A 26,120-nucleotide genomic window follows, 5' to 3' on the forward strand; every position below is an offset into this window, starting at 1 on the left:
TAATTAGCAAAAGGAATAAAGGTGATGTGAGGAAATATTTTTCACCCAGAGGATGGGTGGAGTCTGGAACAAACTTCCTGAGAGGGTTGAGGAGGCAGCTTGGATCGAGTTATTCAAAAGGGAATTGGATTGCTATCTGAAAAGAGAGAATATGCAAGGTTACAGGGATTAGACCGGGAGTGGGATTAGATTGAATGCCCTTTCAGAGAGTCAGTGCAAACTTTATGGGCTGAATGGCCTCCTTTTGTACTGTAAAGATTCTGGGCAGAATTTTTCCATGTCCGTGTCAGCAGGATTAATGGTGGGTTGGGTGACAGCTGTGCAGAGAATTTGGCAGAAGCCCAAAAATCACTTTTATATCGGTGTGAATTTCCTGGATCTACTCCTAGTGCCCGCCATAGCATATCAGGAAACCCGCTGGAGGCCACTGTAAAACTGATTTGTATCCTGCTAATGGAGTGCAGACGAGAGCCCAACCAGAATCCTCCTGCCACACCCGATTCTTCGCAACCACAGAGGGAATTGGGGAATAACATGGCATGCAGAAGTCAGGGGTGGGATTTTACATGTGTCCCCCCCCCCCCCCCCCCCCACACCCCTCACGGCTTGCTTTGCAGCGGTGGAGGCAGCCTGTCATTGGTCGGAGGTGAGATCTTCCAGTCCCGCTGCTGTCACCAGGGTTTCCCGTTGTTCACACCCTCCTCTGCTGGGGAACTCGTGGTACAGAGTCACCATCAGCTGGTCTGGAAGATCCTGCTGGCAGGAACAGTCGGGAAATCCCACACCAAGCCTTACTAGGAGAAAGCCTGGGGCTGCCTCCAGAGCTCAGAATGGAGGCGGCTGACAAGCCTGGACCACAATACACCACAGCAATGGGCGAGGCAGCATCCATAGGTTGATCTTTAAGATTCAGTGTCATCAAGGAGTTCTTCCAGCCTGAAAATGTTTCTGGAGATCCCTCTACTTTTTCATGAGGTCCATCTTCCAGTCTGAGTGTTCCCAGAGATCCAAGTTCTTTTTCAGGAAGTCCATCTTCTTTCTTCAATGGTGGATCAGTGATGTTGGGCTCCTCTTCAATATGGCACCCAGATGTGATTGAGGCACTCGCGCCCCATCCATGGAATATGGCACTAAAACCCCCAGGTTTGACTTGATTTGATTTACTATTGTCACATGTATTAACATACAGTGTAAAGTATTGTTTCTTGCGCGCTATACAGGCAAAACATACCATTCATAGAGAAGGAAACGAGAGAGTGCAGAATGTAGTGTTACAGTCATAGCCAGAGAGTAGAGAAAGATCAACTTAATGTGAGATAAGTCCATTCAAAAGTCTGACAGCAGCATGGAAGAATCTGTTCTTGAGTCGGTTGGTACGTGACCTCAGACTTTTGTATCTTTTGCTCGAAGGAAGAAGGTGGAAGAGAGAACGTCCGGGGTGCGTGGGGTCCTTAATTATGCTGGCTGCTTTGCCGAGGCAGCGGGAAATGTGGACAGAGTTAATGGATGGGAGGCTGGTTTGCTTGATGGATTAATTATAATGCGTGATGTATAATTAATGATGTCAGGGCCAGAAGATATGGCGTGGCTTCCCATTGGCCTCCGCAGTGGGTAAAACTCCCCGTTCCTGCCCTTTGACATGAGACTTAACCCCAGATGGGAGAATTGTACCCTCTGTGATGTTGCGTGCCACTTAGATAATGTTAAATCACTCAGAAACAGTTGTGTAATGATGCAGTTTGACATGGCGTATATCTTTGCATTGTGCACTTTTTTAAAAAAGGGATGCCGAACTCTATTTGATGAAGATAACTCTTTAAAAATATTCTTTTAATCTCTGGTGGTGCGGAGCACCTTGTACTTCATGGTTATGATTTTTGTTTGACCTTACACCAGCCATTTTCATCAACAGTTTATTGCTAATTTGTGATGACTCGCGGTCATGCCTTCGGGTTAATGACCTTCAGGGACTGGCATTCATGTGTTCAGAGGGGTTTTCCCCAAACCTATCCAAGCAGCAAAGGGCTTTTATTCCATCTCTCAGAACTGGATTCAAGCCCATGACCTGGAGGTGAAAATGCAATGTGGAAGCCTATTGATCCTGGCCAATTCCTCATGTACCATCGAATCGTTTCATTAACCTGTCATGTGCAGCAGAAGAACGAGGAAAAACACTGGGCAATCTGGAACAAAAATAGGAAACAAAATCTGTTATAACCTGAGACATTAACCTGCCTTTTCTCTTCACAAATGGTGACAGTACATATCCAGTATTTTGCCATTGTTACAGTTAGTTTGTTTACACTCACAATTCATGAAAAATTGCCAAGCTGGCAATAACACAGTAATTATCTGTGTCTAATACAGGAGATGGGCTGGAACTGCTGAAAACACACTTGACCTATAAAATATGTTGCTTTATGGGACTAATTTGCACTTACTTTTAAGTTAACCCCTCACCTGTCTTGATCCGATAGTTATGATGAATCTGATATTCTATTTGAGTTTTCATATCTGGCCAGTGAGTTCTTATCGAAGATATTAATTTCTCTCTTGGTTAAAATGAATTTGTTTTGACTACTTACACAGGGGAAAAACCTTAATTTGATGAAAATATACTTTCAAATACTTCGTAATCCTTCTAAACAAATTGGGGTTGACATCAAGACCCCTCCCCTGCGCTCCCCACGACCAACGGGAGAGGGGATGGGATTACAATTTAAAAGTGGTGAAAGTATTGGTTTTGTGTATTCCCCTTTACTTGTCTTCAAGCTCATTATTCACTACATTCACCCAATGAGGTTTCACTATATGGGCGGCACGGTGGCATATTGGTTAGCACTGCTGCCTCACAGTGCCAGGGACCCAGGTTCAATTCCCAGCTTGGATCACTGTCTGTATGGTGTCTGCACGTTCTCCCTGTTTCTGTGTGAGTTTCCTCCGGGTGCTCTGGTTTCCTCCCACAGTACGAAAGATGTGCTGGTTAGGTGCATTGGCCATGCTAAATTCTCCCTCAGTGTACCCGAACAGGCACCGAAGTGTGGCGACTAGGGGATTTTCACAGAATCTTCATAACAGTGCAAATGTCAGCCTACTTGTGACACAAATAAGTAAATAAATTCGATGACTTGGAGATAGTCAGTATTTATTTTTTCTTGAAACTATTTATTGATAACTATTTACATCCAAGACATCATGGTTAGTGTGGTGATGGCCATGAGGGATCATCAATAGATCTCCCTGTGGGCTTCATAATAATATAAGTTCCCCAATTAGGCAAGTGGAGGTTTGCCTAATAGGGAAGGAGCAGTAGGGTTGGTGGTGGGGGGACGGGGGGGGGGGGGGTGTTGCGGGGTGGGGGGGGTGGGTGGCAGGGTGGTGGTGGGGGGGGGAGGATAGTTTAAAACTAACTCGCTCCATTCAGGCCAGCAGCCGAGAGACTCGGGGCTGACCTGCACTCTGTAGCCATTGAATGGCACTTTGAACACACTGTAAATAAATGGGTGATTGGTGACATAAGACTGGCCTCAGTAAGATTATTACATTGCCGATGAAGAGTAAAATGAGTTTTATCTTCCCTTGGGACTATCTTTACTGTTGAGACAAGTAAGCCTTCGGTAAGAAAATTGCCTCTTTTTGGTAAACTTGAAGCCTATGATGCAAGCACAGAAGACTGGGCCCAATACACAGTGCACATGCATTACCTTTTTCTGGGCCAACAGCATTGAGGGGGGCAAGAAGCAGAAAATGATCCTGTTGATGGCATGTGGGTCCCGACCTTCAATGTATTAAAAAGCCTGATCAGGCTGTCCCTGACTCCGAAACCTTTAATGAATTGGTGGACACGGTTTAAAGCTATTATAAAACCTTCCATAAAAGTGCAGGGATGACATTTTAACACAACAGGGGCAAACCCCTGGGGAATCTGTCACTGAATTTCTGTAAGAAGTTTAACAACACCAGGTTAAAGTCCAACAGGTTTATTTGGTAGCAAATGCCATTAGCTTTCGGAGCGCTGCCCCTTCGTTAGGTGGAGTGGAGAAATGCCTCTTTTTACTCCATTTCTCCACTCTACCTGACGAAGGGGCTGCGCTCTGAAAGCTAGTGGCATTTGCCACCAAATAAACCTGTTGGACTTTAACCTGGTGTTGTTAAACTTCTTACTGTGTTTACCCCAGTCCAACGCCGGCATCTCCACATCATGACTGAATTTCTGACCAGGGTGCAAAAATTGGTAGAACACTGTGAATTCGGGCCACCTCTGAATGACATGTTGCGAGGTTGATTGGTCTATGCAATTAACAATGTGACAGTCTAAAAATATTTCTTGGCAGAACCCAATTTGGATCTAAAGATTATCACTGGAGAATGCAGAGAAAGGAGCGCAGGAACTCAAGGGGACGTCAGATAGCAGTGTCCTCCAATTGGGAGGAGGGGCCTCATGCAATATCCATCCCTCAACTGAGAGTGTTGGTATTAATAAAATATTTCAGGATCCTTTTCAGCGGTGGAGCCTGAGTCGCATTACCAGGCATTCAAGGAAGGTTAGGGATAGCCTTCAGACTCCTCGGGAGTACGTCCCAGAATGTTGTAGATGACATATAGAGGGCTATTCCACGTGCTGCAGAAGACCACAACCAAGGCTAAGATATAAAAACAGACAAAAAAATGTGCTATTTCAAAAAAGGCGAAGGGCAGTACCGGACTGTCCCTTGCAGATGGGCCCACTACCAGGAATTGAGACAATGCAATTAAATGGCATTGCCATGACAAAGGTTGCCCTCATAATGGTGGAGTTGTTAGTAAATGGCCACCCATTAAAAAGGGAAATGGATATAGGGATTGGAGTCTCCATCATCGGGGATCAAACTTAGCATCACCTCCAGCTGGTATTCAGCTCCTGAACTTAGAAAGCAAAAAGGCCAGGCTGGCCACCAACATGGGGAAACCATAGCCAGGAACTATGTCTAGTGGCCCGGCCGTGATGTCAACATTACCGACTTGGTCGCACAATGTGAGTCATGCCAAGAGAATCAAAAACTCCCCTCCTCAGCCTCCCTATAACCATGGGAGTCGCCTGGGTGTGAGTGCATGTGGAGTTCACTGGGTCTTTTATGCATTCCATGTTCTTGATTCTGCTTGATGCACTCTCCAAATGATTGGAGATACGTCGCATGAGCTCCACCACTTAGAACCGTAGAACAATAGAAATGTTACAGCATAGAAAGAGGCCATTCAATCCATCTTGTCCATGCCAGCCCGAGGACACCCAGGTGCCCTTTCTAATCCCGGCCCATAGCCCTGTATCTTACAGCACTTAAGGTGCAGATCCAGGTACTTCTTAAAAGAGACAAAAACAGAAAATGGGGGAAGATCTCAGCAGGTCTGTAAGCATCTGCGGAGAGAGAATAGCACCAACATTTCGAGTCTGGACGACCCTTCACCAGAGCTGAAGACAATAGAAAATCGGACATGGTTTATACCATGAGGGTGGGTGGGAGGCTGTAATTGGATATTATAGTGATAATAAAGGCTGATAAAGTTGCTAAGAGTGTCCATGAAGAGATCAGAATGTGTGAATGGCAGAACAGAGGTAGAGATTGTCAGAGGACAACCTGAGGAATGTGGCAGTTGGCCCTGAGGGGGAGCGGGGGTGGGAGAGGTTTTTAAATAAAATGGAGAGCAAGATTTCAAAAGTGGAAAAACAAGAATAAGAATATGAAGTAATAAAAATGGATGAATGAGATGAAAAGAAGAAATGAAATAAAGTAAATGGAAATGGGGTGAAGGTGAAGGGGAGAGTTCATGCTCGGAAGTTGTTGAACTCAATGTTCAGTCCAGAAGGCTGTAAAGTGCCCAATCGGAAGATAAGGTGCCGTTCCTTCAGTTTTCATTGGGCTTCACTATGACAATGCAAAAGGCCAAGGATGGACATGTGGACAGGAGAGCAAGGTGGTGTGTTGAATTGGCAAGTGACAGGAAGGTCTGGGTCCAGCTTGCGGACGAACCAAAGTAGGGATATGATCAGCGCAACTTGTGGGCCGAAGGGCCTTTTTGTGCTGTGGCCTTTTTGTGCTGTGGCTTTCTATGTTCTATGTTCTATGTTCTGCAAAGTGGTCACCCAGTTTGCATTTGGTCTCTCCTATATAGAGTGGACCACATTGGGAGCAGCATATGCAATAGATCAGATTGAAGTAGGTACACATGAAGCTCTGTTTCACCTGAAAAGGGTGTTCAGGACCTGGTCTGATGAGTAAGGAGGTGAAGGGATAGATGTTGCGCCTTCTATAGTTGCATAGGAAGGTGCCATAGGTGGTGGGTGGGTTGTTAGGTGTGATGGAGGAGTGGACCAGGAGAGAATGGTCCCTGCAGAATGCTGACAATGGGGGTGAGGGGAAGATGTGTTGAGTAGTGGCTTCATGCTGGAGTTGGTTGAAATGGCGGAAGATGGTCCTTTGAATGTGGAGGCTGGTGGGGTGATAAGTGAGGACAAGAGGAACCCTATCCTGGTTCTGGGATTGAGGGGAGGGTTGGGAGCAGTGGTTCACTTCCAAAATGGCGCTGCCGATGTTTTCCTTCTTCCTCGATCATAGTTTTCCACCCAATGTGGTTGACAGGCCTCTCAACCGCGTTCAACCCATCCCCCCAGGCCATTGCTCTCACCCCACCCCTCCCTCCCAGGAGAAATGCTGGCCGAGTCAGTGACACCCACATCCTGTGAAAGTATATAGATTTTTTAAAAATCACCACTCATTTTCCTAAACTCCAATGGATACAACCCCAAACTGCTGAATTAACCTTTCAATCTGGCTGATGGGAGAAGGCAGGAGAAAGGGTAGGTTAGGCAGAATGGCCATGCTAAATTGTCCCTTAGTGTCCCAAATGTGTAGGTTAGATGGGATTAGCCATGCTAAATGTGTGGGATTACAGGGAAAGGGCAGGGCAGAGGTCTTGGATAAAATCCTCTGTCTGAGAATCGGTGCAGACTCAGTGGGCCAAATGGCCTCTTCTGCACTGTAGAGATTCTATAATTCTATAATAAAATGATAATGAGTTTCGGCCATCAAATTCAGCTGGATCACCACATCACTGGGATTTCGGGCCTTCCCACTCACCTGCCTTTCCATGAGTTCTCTCTAAATTGAATATGGTCCCTCAACCTGTTCATCCTGATATCCAGCAAAAGCTTCCTTGCACATTACATTTACTATTCAATTCTATCATGAAGTAGGAGGAATAGTGAGTCCCCTGGGACCAGATTTACTGACAATTCTCTTCTAAACAAACCATGTTGGAAATCAGAAGACCAAATTACCGTGATAAAAAAATGTTATCTGCCAGAGTCATCCTTTGTAACTTGAGGTGATGAACAGGTTCGGAAAACAATGTCACACACAACCTCGCCATGTCAGAAAGTAGACAATGTAGACCAAAATTAGGATCGGATTTCAGGTCTAGCAACAGAATATATTATCTGTAGAGCCATTTTATGCGATTATAGTATATAAATGGAGTGAATATGTCTTAAAACACAGAACACAACCTTTCCCATGTCTCGTATCTGAGTTTAATGAGCCCATGGTTTATTTCTGACAGTATGTTGAGGTAGACTTGTCTCTTCACTGCACAGGTGGTAACCAGGCAGTGTGACTCTCCCACTTGCTCTCAAATCTACCTGATTCTCATTCCAATCATTTTCTTTGATATACCATTCCAGCCTCACATCACGGAGCGGTGCTTAGCAATTGTGGCCAGTTCCCCCAGCGACGCAGGAGAAGCAAAATCCAGCGACAGCTCTATTTATTTCAAATTTCAGGGCTTTTATTTCGAAGGAAAATATCAAGCTGCTGCCAAAGTGTGATTTTGGTAAAGGATGCTGATTGATTCCTGGAATGAGCTGGCTCTCGTTGACAGGAAACGCCTGAGGTGCTCCAGACGCAGTGAAGAATCATCAGTAAATATTTTCACAAATGCAAAGTGGAAGCATATATTATGTTTTTTTAAACCTACACTGTTGCTCAGTGTCTTTTAAAGGCACAGACTGAATAACTATCGTACCACTGTTCCTACCACAACATAATCTGCTGTTCAATTTGGTTCAGAGTGCTGGTGCGTAACTGCATGATTGCCCTGGTGTAGGGATTGATTGGGTGATGGGTACTTCCTTTTGCTTTTCGAAATAAAGTTTTTTAAAAAAGTTTATTTATTAGTGTCACAAGCAAGCTTAACACCGCAATGAAGTCACTGTGAAAATCCCCGGAGCACCCAGAGGAAACCTACGCAGACACGGAGAGAACATGCAGACTCTGCACAGACAGGGAATCGAACCCGGGTCCCTGGCGTTGTGAGTCAGCAGTGCAAACCACTGTGCCACCGTACTGCCCAGGCACACAGGCCAACAGAAACAAAAAGGTGTACTGATATTTGTTATGAGCCAGGCCAGAAACTCCAAGGTGCGTTATGAAGTCAGCCTAGGCCATAAGATTTTACCTTTGAATTTGGCACAGATAAGCATAAGATGTTTCACTCCAGGTTTGATTTGAGTCACCCACGAGGAAGCTTTTATCAAACAAAATTTATTTAAGAACACTGTTAACACATAATAAGGAAAATTAGCATAACTTTTACCAATTACAAGAGAACAACCATGATATTGTCTAAACCTTAGCAGCTAACTATACTGTTCCAAATTAAACAAGCCCCACAAACATACACCCCATTCTAGGCTTGGCACAGAAAGCAAGTATACTCACGTGATGCTGGGTTTTTCATCTTTTCACCACCTGTTGTGAATTAGTCCTTTGGATGTTGAATTAAAACGCTGAGGTTTTCTACTCCTTGAACTTTCAGCACACTTCAAGAGAGAGAGAGAGAGACACTGCTTGCCTCTAGCTTCTACCTAACAACCCCCAGACAGCAGAATTTTCACTCCAGAGAGAGAGACAAAAACACTGCTTTCAGTCTGCAGTCTAAATAGCTTCTGATAAAAATGGATTTTTCCTGTGAAAGAAAACTACCCAAAGGCAGCACCTGACCTGTCAATCATGCTCCACCCAACAATTCCAAAAGGGTCATAAAATTCCAGCACACTACATTAGGCCCAGATTAAAAATAAACAAGATGCCCATTATATTGCCTCAGTAACAATTAGAGGTCACCACTTACAGAAGTGCAGTGCCTAAATTAAACTACCAGAGCCTGTTGATAAAACTGCACAGGAACATGATTATAATACATTTCTTAAAGGCACAGTATCATCACATATTTGCCAAGATAATGTTCACTTCTTTAGCTCAGTGCAGTTATTCTTGAAGCAAAAAGTTGTGGTCCAAGCATGAGTCCAAGAATTGAGAAGTTAATGCAAACTGTACTGTTGAACATGTTGCGCGCAATCCTAAGAGCACTGTGGATCCAAGGTTGCAGGCGAGACTGTGAGCAAAATTTGAAAATGGAATGTCGGTTTATCTCCCTGACATGTTCCCGCCTCTGAGCGATCTTTGCTGAAGTGGTGTCAGTGTGGCAGTGGACCGGGTGACTGCTTTGCAGGACCCCTCCATTCAGTCTGCAAGCAGAACCGTGACCCACTGGTCATTTGCCATTTCAGTTCTGTGAAGATACTGTGCCTTGAAGAAATGTATTTTGGTCATGTTTCTGTGCTGAATGTGCTTACTCATCCCTTCCATTTTATTGGAGGTGTTTTGCCCGGATGAAGCAGTACTGTATTGCTATTGCAACAGCATAATTCATCTTAATGGCTGCAATGTTTGTTTTCCTCTGAACCAGTGCAGCGGTCCATTGTTTTGTGTTTTCCCTTGGGATATTGCAGAGTAGTGCTTGATTAGGTTGATTGACAGATAAGGTCATATGACTGGGGGAGGCCAGGCTTTCACGGTAAACTCAAAGCAGTCTGATTTTGGGATTTTTAGAGAGAGGTTGCTTTCTCTGTATCTCTTGCTCTGTTGGAAGTGGAATCTGGAATCTGCCAAGAAATAAGCCCTTTTCTCTGAGATTCTACTGTCTGGGGTTGAAGTTTTCTCTAGAAGTTGTTGCATGAGAACTCGGAGACAGGTGTCTGTCTGGGTGACTCTCCAGAAGTGTCAAAAGGCTGGAAATCTAGTACCCACATAAGTAACTTTGGCTTCTCTGCTAACTGGTTCGAAAGAAGGGATTCAAGTCGGTGGGGCATACTACTAAATTGGTACATAGAGATAGCTAGCTGTTAAGATTTGTATTTTGTCATGTTTAAGTATTTTAATTAGTAAATGTTATGTTAATTTATTTTGTTATATTCTGTGTTCTTAAATAAAGTTTGTTTTGATAAAAGCTTCCTAGTGGATCATTTGAATAGTACCTGAAGTAAAACACCTTATGCTCACTCTAATGTCCAAAATCAAATGTCAACTTCATTAATAACTTCATAAAATAACTTGGAGTTTCTGATCTCGTCCTTAACAATTAACCATCTCTCTGTCGTGCTCATATTTCTGCCTTTGGTCTACTGCAAAATGTTATTTCATCTCAGCATGGCTCCTGAAATCTGCAAATGATGGATACTAAGTGAGCTGGCATCAATGTAAGGGCAAAGGGTGGTGCGTGGGTGGTCATGAGTTGACACTAATTTGGCATAGTGGGTATAAGGAACCATGTAGCTGGGTGAGGGACATGTATTTGTATGGAAGTTATAAGGGGCCATGCAGGGCCAGGCAAGAGGAGCATTGATTGGCACAGTGGTATAAGGAGCCAACAAAGGGTGGGTAGGAGCATAGTAGGCATGAGTTGGCAAGATGGGCAGTGGGTGAGGGGTGAGGTGGTATGAATGGTGAAATAAAAGAACTTGAATGAGCAGCAAGTCGGGCTTTTTCAATAGCCTGTCTTGGCACATGGCAGGCCCTGTGGCTACCTCCATGCTGTTTCTGAGGCTGGTGTACCTGAATCCAGTGCGCTCCTGGCTCCCTGGAATGAAGATCCCATTATTCAGGGCAGTTTTTCTTGAGTCAGGTTCTGCTAGCCAAATAGTTTCCCCACTCTGTGCACTAGAGTTGCCAGCTGTAATTAAATGTATTCTTGAAGATCTTGCCACATGACTTGCCCCCACTGTACGGTCAGTGGTTGGCCAACACATCCATTCTTATGATATAATACCTCCCTACACAAATTGGAGAGCAAAAACACTCATTGCCCAATTGGATGGTGATTGACTGTCAGCCAAACAGCCTTTATTTCCCATTTCCAACATTTCTATAGCTGGTAAAGAGAAATGTTTTAATATCCCAGTAATATTTCTCCAGGGTTGCACACAGCAGTATCCTGGAGATTGATATTTAATTCCCGGAGTCTCCAGGCCAATCTGGAGGTTTGGCAGCCCTATCTCAGGAGCGCAAATCCAGGCTGCCGTTTTAAAGTTTATTCAAAGGTTATTAAAGAGCAAGATATCCAGATCAATTCTAGCCCCACTGTAAAATTATCTGTGTTCCACTGGAGAAACACACTCATGTTATTTTTTGACAGGATATTGGCAAGTTGCTGCAAAAGGTATCTTTGTGAAGAAAGATTAAGGATACTGTTTGATCAGTTTAATTTACAGCAGTTACAACCTTTCTGATTATTATCAATGGTTTACGGACGTTGTTGGAAGTTGACCTGATGGAGTGGGGAAATTGAGAAAGCAGAATTTCATTTGGAAATAATCCTCCCTTCACCTCGGTAAAGATGCAGAATGTTTCACAGATTCAAGCTGTATTCTAAAGACTATCATCATCAAATGTCCAACCTCCATCTCTACAATAGACCAGCTGGCCTCAAACATCAATACAGCTGGTGAACACCAAACATCGGTCTTTAATTAAATGGTTGGAACATAGGAGCAAAAGAAACAGGAGCAGGAGCAGGCCATTCGGCCTTCTCTGCTAGACATTAAAATCATGGCTGATCTGATGTGCCCTTACCTCCACTTTGCTGCCTGCCATCTATAATTCTTGACTCCCTCGTCAATTGAAACTCTACCTAACTCAGCCTTGAATATATTCAATGACATAGAATCCCTACAGTACAGAAGGAAGCCATTCAGGCCATTGAATCTATACCACCATAACACCACCCAGGCCCTATTCCCACAACCCCACACATTTACCCTGCTAATCCCCCTGATCTAGGATCAATTTAGCATGGCCAATCAACCTAACCTGCAAATATTTGGACTGTGGGAGGAACCGGAGCACCTGGAGGAAACCCACACAGACACGGGAAGAATGTGCAAACTCCACACAGACAGTGACCCAAGGCCCGAATTGAACCTGGGACCCGGGCGCTGTGAGGCAGCAGTGCTAACCACTGTGCCACGTTGCCCCCCCCATAACCATCACTGTTGGCTGTCGAAGAGAATTCAAAATGCTTAATCATCCTCTGAGAGAGGAAATTCCTGCTCACCTCCATCTTAGTTCAACATAGAACATAGAACATAGAAAGCCACAGCACAAACAGGCCCTTCGGCCCACAAGTTGCGCCGATCACATCCCCACCTCTAGGCCTATCTATAGCCCTCAATCCCATTAAATCCCATGTACTCATCCAGAAGTCTCTTAAAAGACCCCAACGAGTTTGCCTCCACCACCACCGACGTCAGCCGATTCCACTCACCCACCACCCTCTGAGTGAAAAACTTACCCCTGACATCTCCTCTGTACCTACCCCCCAGCACCTTAAACCTGTGTCCTCTCGTAGCAACCATTTCAGCCCTTGGAAATAGCCTCTGGGAGTCTACCCTATCCAGACCTCTCAACATCTTGTAAACCTCTATCAGGTCACCTCTCATCCTTCGTCTCTCCAGGGAGAAGAGACCAAGCTCCCTCAACCTATCCTCATAAGGCATGCCCCCCAATCCAGGCAACATCCTTGTAAATCTCCTCTGCACCCTTTCAATGGCTTCAACATCTTTCCTGTAATGAGGTGACCAGAACTGCGTGCAGTACTCCAAGTGGGGTCTAACCAGGGTCCTATAAAGCTGCAGCATTATCTCCCGACTCCTAAACTCAATCCCTCGATTAATGAAGGCCAGTACGCCGTACGCCTTCTTGACCGCATCCTCCACTTGCGAGGCCGATTTAAGAGTCCTATGGACCCGGACCCCAAGGTCCTTCTGATCCTCTACACTGCTAAGAATGGTACCCTTCATATTATACTGCTGCTTCATCCCATTGGATCTGCCAAAATGGATCACCACACACTTATCCGGGTTGAAGTCCAACTTATCCGGGTTGAAGTCCAACTTATCCGGGTTGAAGACCCCTTGTTTTGAAACTGTGCCCCCTCAGATTCCCTCTTGAGGCGAAACATCTTCTCAGTATCTATTCTGCCAAGTCCACTCAGAATCTTATAGTCGGCCTGGTAGACACGAGGGGCCATGGGCAGGTGGGTAGGGGTATAGTTTCACATGAGTTGGCACAGATTTGATTTGATTTATTATTGTCACATGTATTGGTATACAGTGAAAAGTATTGTTTCTTGTGCGCTATACAAAGCATACCGTACATAGAGAAGGAATGGAGAGGGTGCAGAATGTAGTAGAACAAAGAAAAGAACAAAGAAAAGTACAGCACAGGAACAGACCCTTCGACCCTCCAAGCCTGTGCCAATCATGATGCCCTAACTAAACTGAAAAAAAACCTTCTGCCCTTACTCGGTCCGTATCCCTCCATTCCCTCCATATTCATGTACCCATCCTGATGCCTCTTAAATGTTGCTAATGTGCCTGCTTCCACTACTTCCTCTGGCAGCGCATTCCAGGCACCCACCACTCTCTGTGTGAAAAACCTCCCCCACACATCCACCTTAAACTTTCCCCCTCTCACCTTGAATCTATGCTCCCTTGTAATCGAAACTTCCACCCTGGGAAAAAGCCTCTGACTATCCACACTGTCTATGTCTCTCATAATTTTGTAGATCTCTATCAGGTCTCCCCTCAACTTCCATTTTTCCAGTGAAAACAATCCTAGTTTTTTCAACCTCTTCTCATAGTCAACACCCTCGAGACCAGGCAACATCCTGGCGAACCTTCTTTGCACTCTCTCCAAAATTTCCATGTCCTTCTGGGAGTTTGGCAACCTGAACTGCACGCAACACTCCAAATGCAGCCTAACCAAGGTTTTATGTAGCTGCAACATGGTTTGCCAACTCTTTTACTCAATGCCCTGGCCGATGAAGACAAGCATGCTTATATGCCTTCTTAATCACCTTGGCCACCTGCGTTGCCACTTTTAGGGAACTGTGGACCTGCATGCCCAGATCGCTCTGTATGTTAATGTCCCTAAGGGTTCTGCCATTTACAGTATAATTCACACCTAAATTTAATCCTCCAAAATGCATCATCTCGCATTTGTCCAGAATCTGCCAATTCTGTGTCCATGTCTCCAATCTATCTATATCCTGTTGTATCCTCTGACAATCAGCAACTCCGCCAATCTTCATGTCATTCGCAAACTTAATGATCAGACCACCCACATTTTCCTCCACATCATTTATATATACTACAAACAACAGAGGTTCCAGCACTGATCCCTGCAGAACATCACTAGCCAATTCTGGAAAATACCCTACCACCACTACTCTCTGTCTTCTATAACCAAGTCAGTTCTGTATCCATCTAGTCAGCCCATCCCCAATCCCATGTGATTTTAATTTTTGTACCAGTCTACCATGTGGGACCTTGTCAAACGCCTTACTAAAGTCCATATAACCTATATCCATAGCCTTCCCTCATTAATCACCTCTTCAAAAAACTCAATCAAGTTGGTGAGACATGACCTTCCCTATACAAAACCATGCTGCCTGTCACTAGCTAGTCCATTTTTTTTTCAAATGTGCATATATCCTGTGTTACAGCTGGACTTGCGGATAGCGAAGAGCATTGTCGGGCAATACAGCAGGATATAGATAGGCTGGAAAATTGGGCGGAGAGATGGCAGATGGAGTTTAATCCGGATAAATGCGAAGTGATGCATTTTGGAAGAAATAATGTAGGGAGGAGTTATACAATAAATGGCAGAGTCATCAGGAGTATAGAAACACAGAGGGATCTAGGTGTGCAAGTCCACAAATCCTTGAAGGTGGCAACACAGGTGGAGAAGGTGGTGAAGAAGGCATATGGTATGCTTGCCTTTATAGGACGGGGTATAGAGGATAAAAGCTGGAGTCTGATGATGCAGCTGTATAGAACGCTGGTTAGGCCACATTTGGAGTACTGCGTCCAGTTCTGGTCGCCGCACTACCAGAAGGACGTGGAGGCGTTAGAGAGAGTGCAGAGAAGGTTTACCAGGATGTTGCCTGGTATGGAGGGTCTTAGCTATGAGGAGAGATTGGGTAAACTGGGGTTGTTCTCCCTGGAAAGACGGAGAATGAGGGGAGATCTAATAGAGGTGTACAAGATTATGAAGGGGATAGATAGGGTGAATGGTGGGAAGCTTTTTCCCAGATCAGAAGTGACGTTCACGAGGGGTCACGGGCTCAAGGTGAGAGGGGCGAAGTATAACTCAGATATCAGAGGGATGTTTTTTACACAGAGGGTGGTGGGGGCCTGGAATGCGCTGCCAAGTAGGGTGGTGGAGGCAGGCACGCTGACATCATTTAAGACTTACCTGGATAGTCACATGAGCAGCCTGGGAATGGAGGGATACAAACGATTGGTCTAGTTGGACCAAGGAGCGGCACAGGCTTGGAGGGCCAAAGGGCCTGTTTCCTGTGCTGTACTGTTCTTTGTTCTTTGCTCTTTGTACAGTCATAGCTAGGGCATAAAGATCAACTTAATATAAGGTAGGTATATTCAAAAGTCTGATGGCAGCAAGGAAGAAACTGTTCTTGAGTCAGTTGATACGTGATCTGTGACTTTTGTATCTTTTTCCTAATGGAAGATTGTGGCGGAGAGTATGTCTGGGATGCGTGGATCCTTGGTTATGCTGGCTGCTTTCCCGAGGCAGCAGGAATTGTAGACAGAGTCAATGGATGGGAGGCTGGTTTGCATGATGGGCTTTGGTCGCACCCTTTCTAGTTTCTTGCGGTCTTGGTTAGAGCAGGAGCCAGACCAAGCCGTGATGCATCCAGAAAGGATGCTTTCTGTGTTGCGTCCGTAAAAATTGGTGAGAGTCATAATAGACATGCTGAATTTGCTTAACCTCTTGAGAAAGTAGGGAGGTTGGTGGTGGTGGGCTTTCTTAAATATAGCCTCGGCATGGCAAGCATATGTATGAAAATTATAAAAAAGCTTTCAGGAACTTATCTCACCATCTTGCAGAGGATGAAAATGAAACATTTGATAACCCTCATCTCAAAGAGGTGATTTTTAATGGAATGCTCAAAGCGAGAAATGTACTGGAGCTGTGGAGGAGGAAGTTATTCATTCTGTGTTCTGTGGAATTGTTCTCTGGTGGGTGTTACTGGATAAATTGGGCACTGCGATTATTCCTGCCTATCATGTGCGACTGTGCAGACCTGCAAATAAACTAAGGTTGTGAACGGCCCTTCATCTTGAGAGTCACTGCGTATTTCATTACTGTTGCGGTGAATCTGTCACTCCGTCAAATATCACATTAATTAGTATTTCATTAAAAATGAGAACATTTGGGAAAATATGAGGCAAATATGGAAACTGGCATGTTTTGAGATCACGGCATTGGGGAGATAGGCCATGAGGAAGCAGTATCTCGAACCTCAGCTCCAACCGTAGAAATATGATTGCTAATTGCATCATTTTAACAAATATACTTGTGTCAGCTGAGCTCAATTGTTCTGCATATTCCACTCTTTTTCAAAAACACATCCTCTTACAATATTTGCTCGTGCCTCTTAATCTGACATTGCTTCATCATGTTGGTTATGTTTTTTAAAATTCAATCAAATTGGGATTTTGTATATGTAAAAAAAAACCTCAAATGTTCACTTTCAGCATCAGCAAGCAGAAGGTGTTACCATAGCAACCCCTACCAAAAAGTGCTGTGACATCAGTGCCATGTACAGAAACGCTGCAATCTCATACTAAAGGTATGCACGAACATGCTACCTGTTGCCATGGCAAGGAGCTGGGCATTCTCAAACACTATTGCAAAAGAATTAAAAGGGGTCTTGTCAGGACTCTACTGAAATAGGTGATCACATTTGCTTTTCTTCACAAAGGGCCTTTATGGATATAAAATGTGAAGGATCAGCAAATGAGCTCTTCTGTACGAGCTCCCTTTTCCTCAATTTTAATCAATCCTTTCAAATAAATAGCGTTAATACCTCTATTGAAATAGGAGACAAGGGAAAATGTACACACACAGCATTACTTCAAGATGAAAATTCTCCAGCTGCAAACATACTGGCGTGTGTAAATGCTTTTATCCACTCCCTTGTCGTTTGATTTCTCTGACGCTCCTTGCTGGTCCTTGCTGCTCTACACAAATAACTTGTCAACTTCACCTGCTCACAGGCCTCCAGAACCATTCTCGCTCCACTCTGCCTCTGGCCCCAGTAAATCGACTTTAAGAGGGAACGTTAGGTCATTCCGCCCATCCACTGAAGAGCCCCAGGAATAAACAAGGTAAAAGCAGAAGTTACATGGCTGAGCGGGAGAACACCTGCAGCAATTCACCCTGTCCTCATCTTCAAATCCCTCCTTCGCCTCATCCCACTCCACCTTGGTGGTCTCCTGCACATCTCTGCACACCTTCTTCAATCACCTGATTTATTTCTTGTATCCATTCACAGAGCAGCTCCATCAGTAAGACCATAAGACCATAAGACCTAGGAGCAGAATTAGGCCACTCGGCCCATCGAGTCTGCTCCGCCATTCAATCATGGTTGATATTTTTTCTCATCCCCATCTTTGTTTGCTGTGGCGGACAGAAAATCCTGGCCATGAACTTCTGATAAATCTGATGTTACTGTTCCCTTAATAAAGCTGCCATTTCATGTATCGACTTGTTTATTTTAGCATTTTATAACACCTCTCATCCATTCATGAACAAACCCCCACAATCACAATCTGAGTGACAATAAAAGATTCAGATAACAAACAGTAGCAAGCCGGCTTGCATTCATGATCTTCGCTGTCTTCATGAGTATTTTCCTTCTTATTGAATTTGGCTCTCTCTTTTCTCGTTTCCAAGATGGCGCTGGAGCTTCCATCATTTCCAAGATGGCTTCTTACAAGCTGTGCCCAGCATATCTTCTAATTCTATCTTTTACTCTCGTTCTATGCCTCTAAAACTTCATTCTAACTCTTTTAAATTCTCTAACAATGCTTTAATTCAATTTCTTACCTTGCACTAAGTTGATCTTTCTCCAGGCCCTAGCTATGACTGTAACACTACATTCTGCACTCTCTCATTTCCTTCTCTTTGAATGGCATGCTTTGTCTGTATAGCACGCAGGAAACAATATTTTTCAATGTACGTTAATATATGTGACAATTATAAATCAAATCAAATCAAAAATCAAATCATTGACCTGGAACGTGCAGAGGTATTCTTGGCTGTATTTTACACCATGATTAAATGGACAGGATTCTCCAATCACGTTCACCCCACCACCGCTGCCGGCGGGAAAGGAGAATTTGGTGCTCAGCCAAAACTCCATTCACTGCAGCGAGATCAGAGAATCCCAGCCACGGGCAAGGTCAGAGGTTCCCGGCAATTATCCTTGTTTTATTAATCAATTTGAACAGCGGTCGGTACTATAGAGCTCTTAGAGCAGATTTGCCTGTTGGCTACCTTCAATGTTACTTTTTGCCTTGTTTGACTTTTACAGATGCACCATAGAAAGCATTCTTTCTGGTCGTATCACAGCTTGGTATGGCTCATGCTCTGCCCAAGAAACTACAAAAGGCCGTGAATGTAGCCTAGTCCATCATGCAAACTAGCCTCCCATCCATTGACTCTGTCTACACTTCTTGCTGCCTCGGCAAAGTAGCCAGAATAATTAAGGACCCCACACTCTCCCTTCCACCTTCTTCCATCAGGAAAAAGATACAACAGTCTGAGGTCACGTACCAAGACTCAAGAACAGCTTTTCCCCACTGCCATCAGACTTTTGAATGGACCTCCCTCATGTTAAGTTGATCTTTCTCTGCACCCTAGCTATGACTGTAACACTACATTCTGCGCTCTCTCGTTTCCTTCTCTATGAACGGTGTGCTTTGTATAGCGCACAAGAAACAATACTTTTCACTGTATACTAATACATGTGACAATAATAAATCAAATCAAAATGATGTTAATTATGCACCACACTCCTTCCTCAGGTCAGATCAAGCTGGCTTATTAGCATGTAGATTGCTGTGAGATGCTCCAACCAATGAGTATATTTTTGCTGCAGAGCCAGCCATAGTCCAAGTAGTTCTTTTTGCTGCACAGCATTTATCATGGTTGTGAAACCAAGCTGTCAAAGCATGCTGGCCCTAAATGGCCCCTGAACAGATATCAAAAGAGCTAAAAAAAAACAGGCAAGGGAAGTTCATCCATCTCACCAACAAAGCCACCAAATGTTTATTGAATGATTCCAGAGTTTGCGTATCCATTGGATTATTTGGAAGGAAATTAATTATATGGCAAAATGCTTCCTGATGTCAGAAATGAATCCATTTCTTGCTAATGTTTACCCCACTTACCCTTGTCACTTAGGTAATGATCAGGATCAATCTTTTCTGTCCTTTAGATTATCATGCCTCACCTATTAAATTTTCTTCTCTTTCCCCCTTCTTTCAAGGTGGAAAACTTTTATTTATAACTGTAGTGGTGAGGCCCTTTAAGGGGCAGGGTTTTTGGAGGGTCATGTGATGCATTCGGCCAATCGGGCTGAAGCACGCAAATCCTGTGGCTAGGCGTGGGCTCTCCCAGTCAGTCTGGAGACTGGAGTCGAAGCTGTTGGTGTCATATTTGTTGCTCTCTGTATGGAGTTAATTAATTAGAGTAAAGAGTTTTTTTTAAATACTTTTCCAATTCAATCAAATCAAATCCAATTCAGAGTCTCAACAAGTTGAGACATTTCAGATCCAGGCTGACAAGACAGGGCGAGCGACCAAACCACCCTGTCCTGGGCCTGATCTACATGAGCCAAGCTGATTGGAGAAGGGGGAGGTTCCTCCTCCAAGACTTGAGCTCATTTGCATCTTAGCCAAAAGGCCGAGATGCCGCTTTTAAAAATTGCTTCATATGAAACATATGAAGCCTCAGGGTAACCTAATGACCTCGACCAAGTGCGGCCGACCATGGGCTGCCGTCCATACACTTGATCTTAGCCAAAAGGCCGAGAAGCTGGTGGTTGCCACACTTTCCAAGAAATTACGTTTGGCCTCAAGGGTCAACTGAGTGCTTTTTATTTGCCACAAAGAATGTACAAGTAGTTGGAAGCATATCTATCCAGGAGCCACTGAGTTATCATAATGCCTCTTTTCACAAAGCTTGAGCCAATCGAACATAATTCAGAGGATTGGGTTCAATACACTGAATGCCTGCAATATCTCTTCAAAACAAAATAAATGGGAGTGGAGGAGAAACAGAAGGTCATTCTGTTAACAGCTTGTCATGACTGAACCTATAAGTTGATAAGGATCTTGACTTCTCTGGAAGTTCCTGACACTATAACATTCGAAGAACTCATAGAAATAGTAAAAAGGCATTATCACCTGAAGCCCTTGGTGACTATGCAGAGATATAAATTTAGTTCGATGTCAAGAGCCCCCCAGGGAGGTGATAGCAACTTTCATGGTGAGGTTGAGGCAAATGGCTGAACGTTGTGCAGATGGGTTTGCCCTTAATGTGATGTTGAGAGACCGGCTAGTGTGTGGAGTGAATAATACTGCCATACAGAATAAACTGCTAGCAAAAACAAAAATATTACTAAAGAAGGTGTGAGAAATTGCCCTTGCTATGCAAAGTGCAGAAAAAGGCACAATGGAAATTCAAAGCTTGCAAGCTGGCAAGATCCACCAAGTTTGGATGGAAACTGCTAATGGTAGTAGCACCAGGGATGTGAATGCAGAGTTTAAAGAACAAAGAAGCACAGAACAAGGGAGAGTGCAAAGGCACAGGATATTCGGAAGCTGCCTGGACCCGCTAAGTTGTATTTTATTGTCAATGAATCTTCTGGCATTAGTAATTTGGCAGCAGTTGTTTTCTGGTGACTTCAGAAAGTTCAGCATGGATTTGTGTGAAACATTTGGGACAATTTGTTCCTTCACAATTTCAACTTATTGCAATCGCAACATCCTGCCTTTGCATGTTCATATTGAAATTTGTGCAGCATGCTTTGAGGGGTTTTGATGTTGTATTGACCTTAGAGAATCACTCAAAGCAGTTCTGTAACATACCTTAAAGTTGCTGATGCTGTGGAATCTGACCCGTTTACAGTGCAAGGCATACACTTTATCCAGATATAAACATTTCCAAAGGCAGCCTTGTAATAACTGTAAGGTAAATCCTATCTCTGGAAGCAGAGGTCTAAACCATTTATTTAGCTGCGTTTCAGTACCTCACAGTCAGTTTCTCATTTGCTTCAGAGCTAATGTTAAATTTGGGTTGCTGAAAGTGATGATTGTGCATGCACAGAGTAAGTTTAAAATTCGCATTAATACCGCTAAATATGCATTCGTGTTGTTTTTATTTCCCATGGTTTTCTGTCCTCAGGATGTCAGCCATGGATTCTTATTATCTTTACTTCTGATGAATCTATGATGTAAAGTTATAGAATCATAGACACATAGAAAATAAAAGCAGGAGAAGGCAATTCAGCCCTTTGAGTCTGCACTTTTTGATCATGGCTGATCATCAAATTCAATATCTTGACCCTGCCTTCCTCCCATATCCCTTGATCTCTTTAGCCCCAAGAGCTATATTTAATTCCTTCTTGAAATCAGACAATGCTTTGGCCTCAACTACTTCCTGTGGTAGTGAATTCCACACACTCACCACTCTCTGATTGAAGAAATTTCTCCTCACCTCAGTCCCAAAAGGTTTACCCTTTATCCTCAAACTATGACCCCTAGTTCTGGGAACCATTGGGAAAATTCTTTCTGAATCTAACCAGTCTAACCCTGTTAGAATTTTATAAGTTTCTATGAGATCCTCTCTCACTCTTCTAAACTCCAGTGAATATAATCCTAACCGATTTAGTCTCTCCTCATATGACAGATCTACCATCCCAGGAATCAGCCTGGTAAACCTTTGCTGTGCTCCCTCGATAGCAAGGACATCCTTCCTCAGATAAGGACACCAAAACATCACAGAGGAGGCTCTTTGACTTTTCATGCCTATGTTGGTTCTTCAAAAGTGTTGTTGTGCCCCCACATTTCCACATTTTGGCTATAATCTGACAAAGTGAAGTATATCAGTACATAGAAATGTTATCTCCATACGGGATACAATAGATGATGCCCATTTTGGCAACCACAATGACCTGAGTATCGTAAAGTAAGGTCGGTATTCTCCGATCTCACCTGCGGTTGGGATTCTCCAGTCTTGGCGCTGTGAATGGAGATTTAGCTGAGTGTCAAATTCTCCATTCTTGCTGGCAGTGGTAGCAGTGGCGTATAAGGCCAGAGAATTCCAGCCTAAGTATTATAAGTTATAATTCATGGAAAATGACAAATTTGAGCTGCTGCCCTGTCGCAGTCATAGTTCTCTTTGTCCATGTTCTGCCCTGATTACAAGGAGTGGCATGGTGGCACAGTGGTTAGCACTGACGCCTCACAGCGCCTGGGACCCAGGTTCAATTCCAGCTTTTGGTCATTGTGTGGAGTTCGCATCTTCTCCCGGTGTCCAGCAGCAAGTTTCCAGCGCCTATAGTCGGGAGCAGCTCAATTGAAGGTAAGTAAGCTACACCCACTTTTAAAGCACAAGCTCGTTTTTCAACCTCGCTTAAGCCAAAATATCTTCTCTGTCCTATCAAATCCTTCACGATTTTAATAACCTCTATCAAGCCCTCTCCCAGGCTTCTCTTCAGGAGAGAAAAGAACTCCAGCCTGTTCAATCCTTTCTAAATATCCTCTGATATTGAGCTTGATAATCATTCTTTCTGGTTGTATCACAGCTTGGCATGGCGCTTGCTCTGTCCAAGACTGCAACAAACTACAAAGGGTTGTGAACGAAGCCCAGTCCATCATTCAAACCAGCCTCCCACCCATTGACACTATCTACACTTCCCGCTGCCTTAGAAAAGCAGCCAGCATAATTAAGGACCTCACGCACCCCGACATTCTCTCTTCCACTTTCTTCTGCCGGGAAAAAGATACAAAAGTCTGAGGACATGTACCAACCGATTCAAGAACAGCTTCTTCCCTGCTGCCATTAGACTTTTGAATGGACCTACCTCGCATTAAGTTGATCTTTCTCTACACCCTAGCTATGGCTGTAACATTACATTCTGCACTCTCTCCTTTCCTTCTCTATGAACAGTATGCTTTGTCTGTTTAGTGCGCAAGAAACAATACTTTTCACTTTATGCCAATATATGTGACAATAATAAATCAAATCAAATCATTTTACCACCTTCCCCAATGTCTTTCTTTCTTATAATATGAATACCAGAAATGTGCCCACTAACACTCCAAGTGTCTGGTAAGACCTATGTTGGTCTTACAAATATAGCATGACTTCCCTGCTTTCCAATTCTATTCCTCTAAAAATTAACCTCAGTGCTAGGCTTGCTTTTTTCATGGCCTTATTAACCTGTCTCTCTACTTTCAGTGATTGTGAATGAGTACCACTTGATCCTTTTACTTTTCAACCCCATTCAGACTCTTACTATCCAAACTAATATATGACCTACTGATTCCTCCTGTCGGAATACACCACCTCACACTTAGCTATATTGAAATTAATTTGTCAAGTATCTGCCCATTTCACTTGCGTATTGAATGTAAGGTAAAGGATGAGCTCTGATCTCTGTTCTGAACATTTTGATCTGCGGGATGGAGCAGAATTAACCTGCATATTTGTATATTGCTGCGCTTAATATTTCAAGCTTTGACCTGCTGAGTTTTTCAGATGCATCAGGCACCCAGCCATCAATCTATGGGAGAGCAGGTCAGTGAAACTCTGACAAACCTTCTATCGTATTTGACAGCATAGTGTTGCCTGTCTGGCCTCGAGGAGCTTGCCTTCTCAGTGGCCCTCAAAGCTGTCCACAGCTCTCAATCGGTTTATTCTTTGTTACACGGGACATCAGCCTCATTTCTCAGCCTGCAATTCATAGAAACATGGGGAATGGCTTAATTAGTGGTTTACAGGTCATCACCTTATCTGCTGCAAGTTAAAATAGCACACCTTGAAATATGTAGTGCTGGGAGAGAACTGTGCATCACATAATTGGACAAAGTGCCTTGGCAGTCTGAAAAATTGCTGCCATGGTAATGCCCTCACTCAACTATGACTAATTGTTAGTTCATTATCACAGGCAGTTCAGAAAAGAATCTAATCCTAGTATCCATGCACACTGGTTCCTCTGCAGATCTTTTAGGGTTGGAAAAATTAAGTAGAAATTTCAGTGAAGGCTTGATGTGTTTTTGTTAAGTGATTCCAATACTTCAGAATTCATTACTTTCACAGAGAGCGCGCTTCACAGTGAGAAGTGTTATGCTGAAGCACCCTGGCAGTTCAGCAAGTGTTTCTTCGGAGTACTTGAGTCAGGCAGATCAGGAGGGCCTTGAGTTTCATTCCTGATTCACACGGAATTAGCTTCACTTCAGGCAGCAGCACAGCCATTGCAATCAACCTCAGCACTCCAGAGTTGAAGAGGATGAAATATACAACACTTCCTGTTGTACCCATTGCCTATTTTTCCCCTGTCTTAATTCAGGGGCTCTGTGATTGATTGCCATTTGGGAGCTGATTGCTTTTTAGGCTCGTATTGTCTTCAAAAGGTTACCCATCCCTCCCCAACAGCTTACGTATTCTGCCCATTAGATCCCAACATATACTGCATTTTGTTCTGCATGTACAGCTCATGATCTGTCCTTCTAATTTTATTAAACCCCTGCCAAAAGGAGTTTGCAAAATTACATTTTCACAAGCCTATTACAAACAGGAACACTCAACAGTGGTATTTATCTCCAACTAGTCAATAGCGTTATATCCAATTGATGGTGTTCCTGATTTGAGAAGTTAAAGCTTTTAAAGTTTATTTATTGGTGCCACAAGTAGGCTTACGTTAGAACCACAATGAACTTCCTGTAAAAATCCCCTAGTCGCCGGAGTGTGGTGACTCGGGGATTTTCACAGTAACTTCATTGCGGTGTTATTGTACGCCTACTTGTGACACCAATAAATAAACTGAGGGAGAATTTAGCATGGCCAATGCACCTAATCAGCACGTCTTTTGTTCTATGGGAGGAAACCGGAGCACGTGGAGAAAACCCACACAGACACAGGGAGAACATGCAGACTCCACACAGATAGTGACCCAAGTCGGGAATTGGCTCTGTGAGGCAGCAGTGCTAACCACTGTGCCAGTTCAGTTGTACACAAGAAGATAGAGTGTGTGGGGAAACTGCACTGCTCAAACATACAAAGGAACAATTCTATTGATATGACTTGGTGTTAAATGGAAGACATCTTATTCCTCAGCATGGCTAGCTTCTCCCAATCTCAATGTGCATTGCATATTGCATGATAGACATTAGAAATAGCTTCAACTGTCTTCAATGGCATAACAGGTAACATTAGGACAAGTACAACATATAGGTGAGAGAGTGCAGTACTGATAGTCATAAATTTGATGAACCATTAAGCCAAAGCCCCATCTGCTTGTTGAAGTGGTTTGATTGAATTCCGAGACTGCTAGGGCACCATTTGAAGAAGATCAGTGACTTCACTTGATGTCCTGTTTAACATTCCTGCCTCAACCAACGCTACCGTTGGTTGTGTTTCTGAATTGATACAGGCACAGAATGGCTGCGACATTTGTCCACGTAACTATTTACTGCAGCTCAAAAGTAACTCATTCTGTACTGTAACTCCCATGATCCTAAAACTGGGAATTTCTTCACCACTAATTTTCCCAGAGGTGGGGTGGACACCCCATTAATGCTTGGAAATGGGCAAAGGGGCTGCACTTTTGCAAAAGTTAAGACGTAGGATAGGAGTGGTACCAAGGCAACA

Source organism: Mustelus asterias, chromosome 8 (genome assembly GCF_964213995.1).
Source record: "Mustelus asterias chromosome 8, sMusAst1.hap1.1, whole genome shotgun sequence".
Taxonomy (NCBI): Eukaryota; Metazoa; Chordata; class Chondrichthyes; order Carcharhiniformes; family Triakidae; genus Mustelus; species Mustelus asterias.